At 40.5% G+C, this 10,402-nt stretch overlaps 1 protein-coding gene across 2 annotated transcripts in view; it reads left to right on the plus strand.

Moving 5' to 3' along the window:
* CTNNA2 (catenin alpha 2) overlaps positions 1 to 10,402 on the plus strand; it is an 870,740-nt gene that overhangs the window by 584,944 nt on the left and 275,394 nt on the right. The window lies entirely within an intron of this gene.

Here is a 10,402-nt window from a genome sequence, read left to right on the forward strand (position 1 = left end):
GCATGGGGTAGTGGTCTGTGGGCCGGAGGAGCATGTTGAGATGCTGTGGAAGTTTGATTTAACTTAAACCAGCAAGGGGTCTGAGACAGACATTGTATGAACTGGTTTCACCCAAATCAGTTAAATATGATACTATATTCGACCAGGTTTATCTCCAACTGGTTTTAGCCATTTTCAAGCCAGTTTATGTACACTGAACATCTGTTCTGTTACAGGTTTAAACCAGATTCTGATCATTTAAACCAGTTTACATGTAATGTTTGACCATAGCTGTTGGCAACAAGGGCACACTGCTGGCTCATACCCAGCTTATTGCCCACTGTCACCTTCAGGTCCTTTTCTGCAGAGCTGCTGCTCAGCCAGTTACCCCCAGCCTGTACCAATGCATGGGATTGGTCTGTCCTAAGTTTAGGACTTTGCACTTATCCTTGTTGAACCTCTTAAGATTCCTTTTGGCCCATTCCTCCAATTTGTCTAGGTCTCTCTGAATCCTAGCTCTACCCTCCGGCATATCTACTACTCCCCCTTGGTGTCACCTGCAAACTTGCTGAGGGTGCACTCTATGCCATCTTCCAGGTTGTTGATGAAGACATTGAACAAAACCAGCCCCAGGACCAACCCCTGAGGCACTCCACTTATGAGCTGCCAACTAGACATTGAGCCATTGATTCCTACTCTCTGAGCCTGATGCTGCAGCCAGTTTTCTATGCACCTTAGAGTCCATTAATCCAGCCCATACTGGCTTAGCTAGCCTGCGAGAATGCTGTGGGAAAATGTATCAAAAGCCTTGCTAAATTCAAGGTACAACCATGTCCATAGACGTCCTGTACACCGGAAATTTTATTTCCTGTTCTACCTCCCCATCCTCCCTATGGATGAACCTCTCTTCCTTAGCCCTTCAGAGAGACTAGGGTAAGGGGGATGACAAGTTACTTTTAAGCATAAATGTGCTCTCTTCTTTTTCCCTGCTGAAATGGAGGAATACATTTAAATGGTTTGTTAGGCTACATATTACATAATCTTCAGTGTTTGGAGCAGATAGAGAGGATAGCCCAGTGTGGCAAATAAAAGACTTTGTATCAGGGGCTGCAGACATTCATCTCTGAGTATTAAACCTGTGAAATACACAAAAGTTTCATGAAAGGTGTATGTACCTTTCAGGGCATTCGAACTTCTGCTTTGATCCTATACAGTGGAATCAAGGGGAGTTTGAAATAACAAACTGAACAGTGTGCTAGATTTGCAGACTAAATACCTTTCCCTGTAAAATATAAAACTGTGGTTCAAAGGACATGTTCCATTTTTTTGTCCATGAATTTTACAAAAGGTCTCATAAGATGCTCAGAATCGCAGACTGAAAGGAAAAGTGTGTTTTTTTAATACTAAAAAGGGATTTATGTTTTGAAATGGTTTACTTCCATGTGGTAGAGCTTTGTCATTACATGTTGTAGGGTTTGGGAAGAAAGCATCTTTCATTTTAATTCTTTGCATGATTAAAGGCATTCAATTACCATTCAATTTAATTAAATAGCTTTTATGATTTAATTTTAGTGAAGGGAAAAATGATCATCCATTAAAATTATGATTGAATGATGATTTTTTTTTTTATTATTATTATGGCGGTAGATAACAGGAAAGAGCCTTTGAGATAAGTTTCGTAATAAAAAAAATCCTTCTGGTAGTCTGTAAAACGTGTTATCTGTAATGAAAAAGGGGTTGTTGATATTGTTAATTAATAAGTGATGAATTAGTCTGGAACCTGACACTTAATTTACCCCAGTAATGGCACTCTGGGAAATCACTGAGTATATTAGACTGTCACTCTGAATAAGAAGCCCCCTGTTCTGAAATGTGTAAAATGCTATAGCTTTTCAGATGAAAGTCTGAGTTGGGACTTCATCTACTCTGAGGACAAACCAAAGGGAAGACTGTATTTTATTTCTTGCTATAGCCAGAAAAGAGAAACTAAAACTGTATCTCACTGTTTTTAAATGGTTTGCTACTAGTTTCTTAAGAGATAGTATAAATTAGACCAATAAAAGCATTTTGATCAAAATTGGTAGGCAGTCTAAAATCAATTATTATTTTTATTTCATTTAGAAAGAGGCATGCTGAGTTTTGTTTTGTTTTGTTCTGTATTTAAAAAAAACAGTTTTGTTCAGTTGGCAGATCAGGATAATGTACCACTCAGGCACTTCATGAGCTTGAAACAAATGTTCCCCCTATACTTAAATCCTACCCAAGGCTCACATGCACCAAGTCACACCCCACACATGTACATCAAGTTATTTTGGTGTTCTGATAGTCCCTTGTGTAGGTGGTTGTGAAAGAAAGGCCTTATATCTTCTTAGTGGATCAGAGGAGCTTTCTTCTTTCTACAATGGTCTTTAGAATCAATTTTACATGAGTTTATCCATAAATCTATCCTCCTTATACTGCTCCATCACCATGGTACCTGAGTGCCTTTCTCTCATTTGCTTCATGGTCTGTAAAATTACTTATGTTTTTTCTTTAAACCCTGCCTTGACACAGCCTGTTGTAAATACAACCGTGGTTTGAAATTGCAACAGAAAAGGGAAGATTCTTAAGCCTTTCCTGAGTGGAGGGGTACAAATCAATTCACTGGATGTAGGAGGGGACAGTGGGTGACAGCTTCGTGAAAATACAATGGGGGGGGTGGGATTTCTGTTTTCTGAACATTGTTAAATAAGGCAGAACTATCTTCCTGAAAAAGCTGAAGCTTGTGTTTGTGTCTGGAAGATTACAAATAAGGAGTCTTAACTACTATGTAATTTCTTCAGTTTTAGTGGAACAAATTAATAAGAAGTTAGCATGCAGAGCATAAAAGCCCATTTAATCTACTGTTCCGCTATTACAGAGCACATCAGAGAATGGGGCTAGACACCCTGTAGACCAGTGGTTCTCAGCCTTTCTCGATTTGAGGCAACCCCGCCTGGACTCGAGGCACCCCTCTGGAAATGTCAGCACTTAGTTTTGAGCCTTTTTTTCTTTACTGTAGAAAAATACTAGAGCAATTCTTCTGCTGCGCAGAACTCAGACTACACCAGGTCAGAACTTTTTTAATATTATGGATGCCTGTTTGAAAACTCTGGCTTTTATCTCATGAATCGTGTTTGCACAACTAATGGTGCTAACACTGGGTACATATGGGTAGTACATTTAGATCAGTGGTCTCCAAACTTTTTAAAGCAGAGATTACCTTTGGCATTTAAAAGTAACTGAAGATCTACTGTGTGCTGCCTCCCCCCACCACTCCTGTGGGGAGGGAAGAGTGGGCACAGATCGAGGCAGAGGAAGAAACAGTTATTTAGGGGTGCACCTCACTAGCAGGTAAATCCCACCCGGCTGGGGCTCCACTCAACTTACCCCTGCTCCTGCCTCTGTCCCCATTGGGGCCCCACTTAACTTACCCCCTGTTCCTGCCTCTACCCCACGTCCCTCACCGTGGGGGCCCCCATCCCTTCCCTCCCCCACAGATTGACTTGCTGGGCTGGGACGCATGCATGTATGCATGCACACAAGCACTCAGCCCCCTACCCCAGCTTTGTATCAACTCCAAGAGGCTCCAAGATCTACTACAAGAGGCTCCAAGATCGACCGGTGGATCGAGATCAACTGGTTGGTGACCACTGGTTTAGATTGATCTAAACAGGGTTAGGTTTATGTAAAGGGCTGATCATGCATGTGTTCAGGAGATTTCATTAATTCCTAAAAAGGCGCCCCAATATAAATTAATGCTTGAGGTGGACTAATTTATATTGAGAAATGGTTAACCCAGTATAGGAAAGGGTTAACCTAATCTGAATACTGCTATCCCTTTGCAGTGCTAACTGCTAATCCCACCTCCCCTTACCTGAGCAGTCCCTCCCCATAGACCTGGTAGCCCTTCCCCTGACATGCCAAACCCTCCCTCCCCCGGCAGACCTGCTAGTCCCCCTACTCTCACCTGCCCCTTCCCTTACCCCATGTTACTTGCATTGCGCCACCCATTCCGCTCCCAGCAAATGTGCCTTGTGAAAAGTCTGAGTAGGTTTGTTGGTCAAAAGGCAATGTGCCTATGGCGCGGTCTGAGCATTTCTGATGGATGAACCCTTGGAAAAGTTATAGCAAGAGCTCATCTTGCAGAATAAACTGCAGGAGTGTTTCCCCTGGTGATGTATCACCCTAACTTCCATCCCAGAGTAGCTGCCTTATCCCATAAAAATATATATATATTTTTTTCCTGTCTAATATCTTCATTATGTACGTGGGAATGATGGGTAATCTCATCTTTTATAAAGATATCAAATGTCTCATCATTTTTTATTTACTTCCTATTGTGTTTTTTCTTGTTTGGTTGGTTTTTGTTGTCTTTTGTTTGTTTTTTTTCCTCCTTTCAGGACTGCCTTGTGCAGTGAGTTCCACTGGGTATTTTTTCATATGTATTATTTGCAATGTGGCAGAACCCCTGCACTAGGTACAATATAAATATAACAAAAAGGTGGATTTTAACATATAAGTAATAAGACTAGAAGCAACAAAGGGATCCAAAAAAGTTTAGGGAATACAGTGTAACAATAGTATTATACTAAGCCTGAAAGGCAGTGGTCAATTATGCTTTGCATGGGGAATAAAAGTGTTTTATTTTATCGGTATCCAATTTGTTGTCTTTTATTTTCATGGCTTTTTTTCCCCCCCGGTTTTATAATAACCTCTATGTAGACTGGCCACTAGAGGGGGAATGGATACACGCTTTGCAAGCGTGATGCATAAATAGCTCTTCTCTCTCTCCCCGCTTTCTCTCTCCAGCCTCTCTCTATATAGAAACTTTCCCTGTCTCTTATCATTTTAGTCACCAGTAGCTTAACCCCATCTGTTATCTTCTCTTCTGAGATGGGAGGAGCAGAACTGAAGACAGTATTACAGTGAGGACATACCACCGACACGTATACGCATATAAGCATTATAATATATTTTAAGTTATCTGTGCATCTTTAAATGTTCTTCCCCTTATTTTGACCACGCTGACCAGGGGTTTTCATTGAGCTTTGCAAAATGATGCACAGATCCTTTTATAGGACTATTACTAATAATTTAAAAGTCAGTAGTGTGGATACGTAAAATGTCCTTACTCCCTCCCATGTGCATGTGACATTGCATTTGACAACACTGAACGGTGATAGTTTTACCTATCCCCCTGCCTTGTTAAAGCCTCTTTACAAATGATTGCAGTTTTTACTGCTTTAACTAACCTGAATATTTTGTCACTTAACAGTTGTACCACTTTTCTGGTCATTCTCCTTTCCAGATCATTGACAGGAATACTAAACAACACTGATCCTAACACTGAACTTTGGGGCAGTTCACTGTTAACCTTGTTTGCTCTGTTTGAATCTGTTTATTCTTGCTCTTGGACTGTTATTTTTAATCTATGGCAGTATGCTACTTCTCACTTAATGACTATTTCATTTCATAAACGGCTTCTCCTGAAGGACCTTTTCAAAAGTTTGGGTTTTTTTAAGTTCAAATAAATTAGAGTGTCTTTTACCTATCACTACGCTGCTTGCATAAAAAGAACAGGTGCTATTTTTCTGCCTGTTGGCACTATAGCTAATTGTAGTGCAAGGTTGCATATTTTCCATTAAGTTAGGCAATTTATTCATGTCTATTTAGAATGGTTTTTATATATGCTGTGTGGGCCTTAGGTAGTTGTCACTCTGCAAAACTATTTGTTCATTTTAAATCCTCCTCTTCTGATACCCAAATTGCTGATAGTGTCTCACATTTATTCCTTGGACTGAAGGGGTCTGGGATAGATTTGAATTTGAAGATACATATTAGGGTTGGTCATCCTGGCCTTATTCACTCAGATCTTCAGTTGGGAATTGTCATTAACAGCTGCGGTATCAGTTTCTGCACTGCTAATGAACAGTGACAGGTTAGGGCCACGTTGGTCCATGAAACAAGAAAACAAGACCAGAAAAAACGAAAGCATTACAAAAAAAAGGTAAATTAGGATGAAGTTTTAAGAATATGCCCTAATACTCTCCTAAAAAGAATCTAATAAAAGGTCCACCATTTGGAGTGGAGACGGCTCAGCTATTCATCAGATTAGGTCAGCTGTGTTTTATGACACAATACCCCTAAGAAGTGTCCGATGATGTAGAAATGGGGCAGCTCCACAGGGTTGCAAGCCACCAAACAACATAAATCCCTTTATAGTTCAACTTCAAATAACCTGTTTTTTCCTTTTGTTATCTGACTATTTATATCCTTCTGTTATCCTTTCCCGTGAGCTTTATCCTAATTTCCCTATGAGCTCCCCTCCCCTGCCAAACCTGTTTTTACTAGTCGTCAGGTACAATGGCTGCTTTTTTTTTTTCCTCTTATGCATGGACAGTCCTATTTGTATGACGCTATTGGGTATTAGACAGCCATTAGCTCGCAGCAGCCCTGTTAACTTTAATATGCCTTCATTCCTGGCACACCATAATCCCCTCACTATATATGTCCTTTTTTGGTCCTATAAATTGCTGTAATCAAGGAAATAAATAAAGGAATGTGTGGGCATGACTTCAGAAGAAACACAGTAGGTGTCTACCTTAGGATTGATGCCTGCAAAAGAGTACCAGGATTTTATCTTGCAGGAAGCAAATTCTGGTCTTATTACATGTATATTCAATAGCATGAAGACACAACCTTCTGCATCGTACAGATTGGAACAGGGTAGTTCTACGGGTTTTTAAAAGTAGGAAAATATAAGTTAGGTCCTTAGGGCTGATCTCAAGGAATTGTGGTTTCCTCTGTGCCAATACTGATTGCTTCCTGCTTTAATGCTGTGTTTGGGTGGATATCATGTCCCTATGTGTGCCATCCCCTTAATGGACACCTATCATGTTCTGCATCTTCTTTGGGATGGCTAATCTGTCAGTCAACCGTCTCAAGCGAATTTACTTCCTCAATATTGCTTTGCATAGTTTACCTGTCGGCAGCGAATCCAGTATGGATTTGAACAAACTGCTGCAAGTCTGAGCAGTCCCACAAACGCACTTTGTTTGGTTTTCCCATATTAAGTAGGGTCACGTTAATTCCTGCTCTCCATTACCTTTCCTGTACCATTTTCTTATGTTTTTGGGTTAAGTAATCTTGGGGGGATGAGGTCTTCCTCTTACCATTTCATCTTCTGAGAGGAATAGGAGACATATTATATTTCTGTCGTCTTTGCCAGTTTTCTGGCCTTTTTGGACAAGTTTACGCTGCGCTATGGCTCCTTTGGCATTCCTTCCCCTATTGACATAAAATCACATTTTTCAAAAATGCATGCGATGTTATCATTCTGCAGCGAGCTAATCCAAATGTCATCAAAACACTTCGACGAAGAGTACGGGCCGCTGTTACAGTGGTGACTTATAAGGGAAGCAGAAATGCCTCGTATTAAGGTTTGAGATCATGGATTTGAGCTGCTGCGGCTGCTGGGGTAAAGCAACGGTGTCCAATACAGTATGACATTTACATGAAGTTGAGGTACACATTTGACATTCAGTGGCCTCTTTAGCACAGGATTGAGAACCTTTTAGGAGCAGCCTCAATTTTATGTTTGCTGTTGGAAAATTGCTTTGGGAAATGATCTGGATCAGAGAAGTAAATTTTCTGTCAAGATAAACTTTAGTAGCGAGCCAAGATTATTTTTAAAAAAGCAAATCCCTAGGTGTTTTATCTCATTTTATTAACATTCTTTAATATTTACCAGAGTCTCTCTTAGCGAGCCAAACTGTCAGCAGAAGTATTGAACTACAGAGACAGATTCAGGTTTACTCTAGAGGGCTTACTTTAGCTCTAGTCTTGCAAACAGGAACCATTGATAGCAGATGTGCTTCAAAGAGCTGGCAGCTGCTGAAAGAATAAAAACCTCTGGAATCCAATAACTGGGCACTATTCTTGCAGTTTAGTGTTGGATTTTCAGATCCCCCTCCCCCCCCCCTTTTTGATTCTCACGCTGCTTCATAATTTCTGGGAATGAAAATACAGAGGGGGAAAAAATAGGGGAAATAAAAATAGAGCAGGCTTAAAGCAAACAGAAGGAAGGTCTGTGCTTCATAAAACTGTTTCTAATCCGAATCCCACATCTATTAGCAAGTTGTCTGCCTGCACCACTTGCTAACTATCAGAGCACCAGAGTGTATGCTACAATGAGTCTTTTTCTTGGCTGCCATGAATACCTTAATTGGATTACCCTTTCCACCGTCCATTTAATACACTCGGGCATATTTCTTATCAGAGACGTCATTTAACAAACAAGATGATGTCCTTTATTAAAGTGCTGCAGTAGCTACTAGCAGTTACTAGAAAAGAGAATGGCATGCCGTGAGAGGAGCAGAGCAAAAAGTGTAGCAGTTGGAGATAGAGGTTGTGCGACTAATGATGCCACCCAATCATAAAGTAAAATCATCTGCTTTATAGATGGAGACTAGATAACACTGCAGCTTGGTACTCACCTGCCACTTTCAGTTTCTAGGATTCGTCTCTTGATTTATGTTGCAGATGGAAACGGTCACAGTCGCGTAGCCCTACACCTCCCTTGGTGCTACCTGCTTTGCATGGCTAGGATCTGGACAGTAGTCCTAGCTTGGACCACTGCCAGTCATCCCTCTTTTCCAGAAGCACTGAGACTCACATATATTTCTGTAAAGTAAACGTTGGTTCTTTACCTTTCTTATGCATGGCTGCTACACATTTGGACTCAGAATCCATTCATGGCAATGTGTTGCATTCAAGTATATCCCTCCCCACCATGTTGTTTTCCCACTTTCTTCTTGACTTTGAAATTAGAGTGATAGGAATGATCAGGACTAAAGAGGGAACATAAGAAGAGCAATTGGTCTAGGGACTAATTAGTTGTGTCTGAATGCCAGCAAGTTGCAATATCTTTAAAATAATAATAATAATAATGAAATGCCTTCCTTGCAGAGTAATATGGATTTCCCTGCAAACACGTTCACTGGAAAGCAGACACGTTGCAATAAAATTACAGTGCTCCTCGGCATTCAGCTGGGATCCTCACAGCCACCCACCCAATTACAGTTGTGGTCTTGCCAGCACAAACTAGATTGTAGCTTTATTTCATTATTTTTTGTGGGCATCCTCTTTTTATTTTATTTTTCTTGACAACTTGAAAAATGCACACCACTCACCCCATTTCTTTTATCATGTCTTTCTGCTGTAGGGAAGTCTAATGGATAGTTCACATGGGTCTTTGCAGGGTTTGGATTGGTTGATTTTTATTTAATGAATATTCCAGATGGCTGTTTTTAAGAGCTGAGTGATTGTGTTGCATGTCTGAAAGGTTAACTTTTTAGAGTACTGGCATTTCCCCCACTGCCAACCACATTCAGGCTTGGGAAGGTATGCATGAATGTCCAGAATAACGCAATGGTAAATGTGTTGACACTAGGCGGGTCTGGATGGATCAAGAATCTTAAAAGAGCAATGGATAACAATACACAGGAAAATAACTAATATGTTTGTAGTAATAGTTGTGACCACAGCTGCCGAACGTGAGAGATATTGCATACAGTTCATGCAAGAACTGTTGAATCTTAGCTGCAAATATGAGGATCTTTTAAGTGCTGGGGGAAAAAAACCTGTTTGGGGTATGAATATTTCAATGTCTAGATGCTCTCTACAGCTAAGAAATCCAACCAACAAAGATCCAGGAGGTTCATGATGATGGAAGTCAGGTACCACAGTTCTAGAAAGGCAATAGTGTTATATTTCTTGGTTTGGATGCCCTAAAAATGGGGGGACACATATAGGGACATGCGTGTGGGTGGGTGTGTAATACAGCGCGTGTACCTGGAGGACAGTCTTGGAATCTCTGTGTCTGGCCTGCCACGGCTTGAACACAAAATGTGAAACCATTGGAAAAAAAATTCTGACTTACCTTGTATGCCTGTTTAGCCTCTCTGCTTTCCCACCTAGTCTTCTCTTTCCTTTCATTATGTCCCCCCATTCCTCCTTTCTATCCTGCTGTACAGTAAATCTACATTTTCCATAGTACCCTCTTTTAGCCAAGCCCTCTCATCTCTGCTTACATGTTCTGCATAACTCTCCTTTATCCACCCACCTCAGCCTTAGATTATTCATTGCTAATCCTGCCTTTTCATGTTTTTTTTAACCTGATTTAGTCCTTACTTCAGTCTTTTTCCCCCTTGTCTTGTCTATTTCTCCTTTCCCTCATTTCCTCCTTCTTCTTCTTCTTTTTTTAATTTGAAGACATTTTAGCACTAGCAATAAGCTTGCTAATTAAATACTGCTTCCCATTTGCTTTTCTGAATGCCATCTGATATAACTGTTCTTTTTCTTAATTCAGTAAATCCTTTTGCTACCAAAGTAAAATGAGACC

This window comes from Crocodylus porosus, unplaced genomic scaffold, assembly GCF_001723895.1.
Source record: "Crocodylus porosus isolate Cpor-Errol unplaced genomic scaffold, CroPor_comp1, whole genome shotgun sequence".
Taxonomy (NCBI): Eukaryota; Metazoa; Chordata; order Crocodylia; family Crocodylidae; genus Crocodylus; species Crocodylus porosus.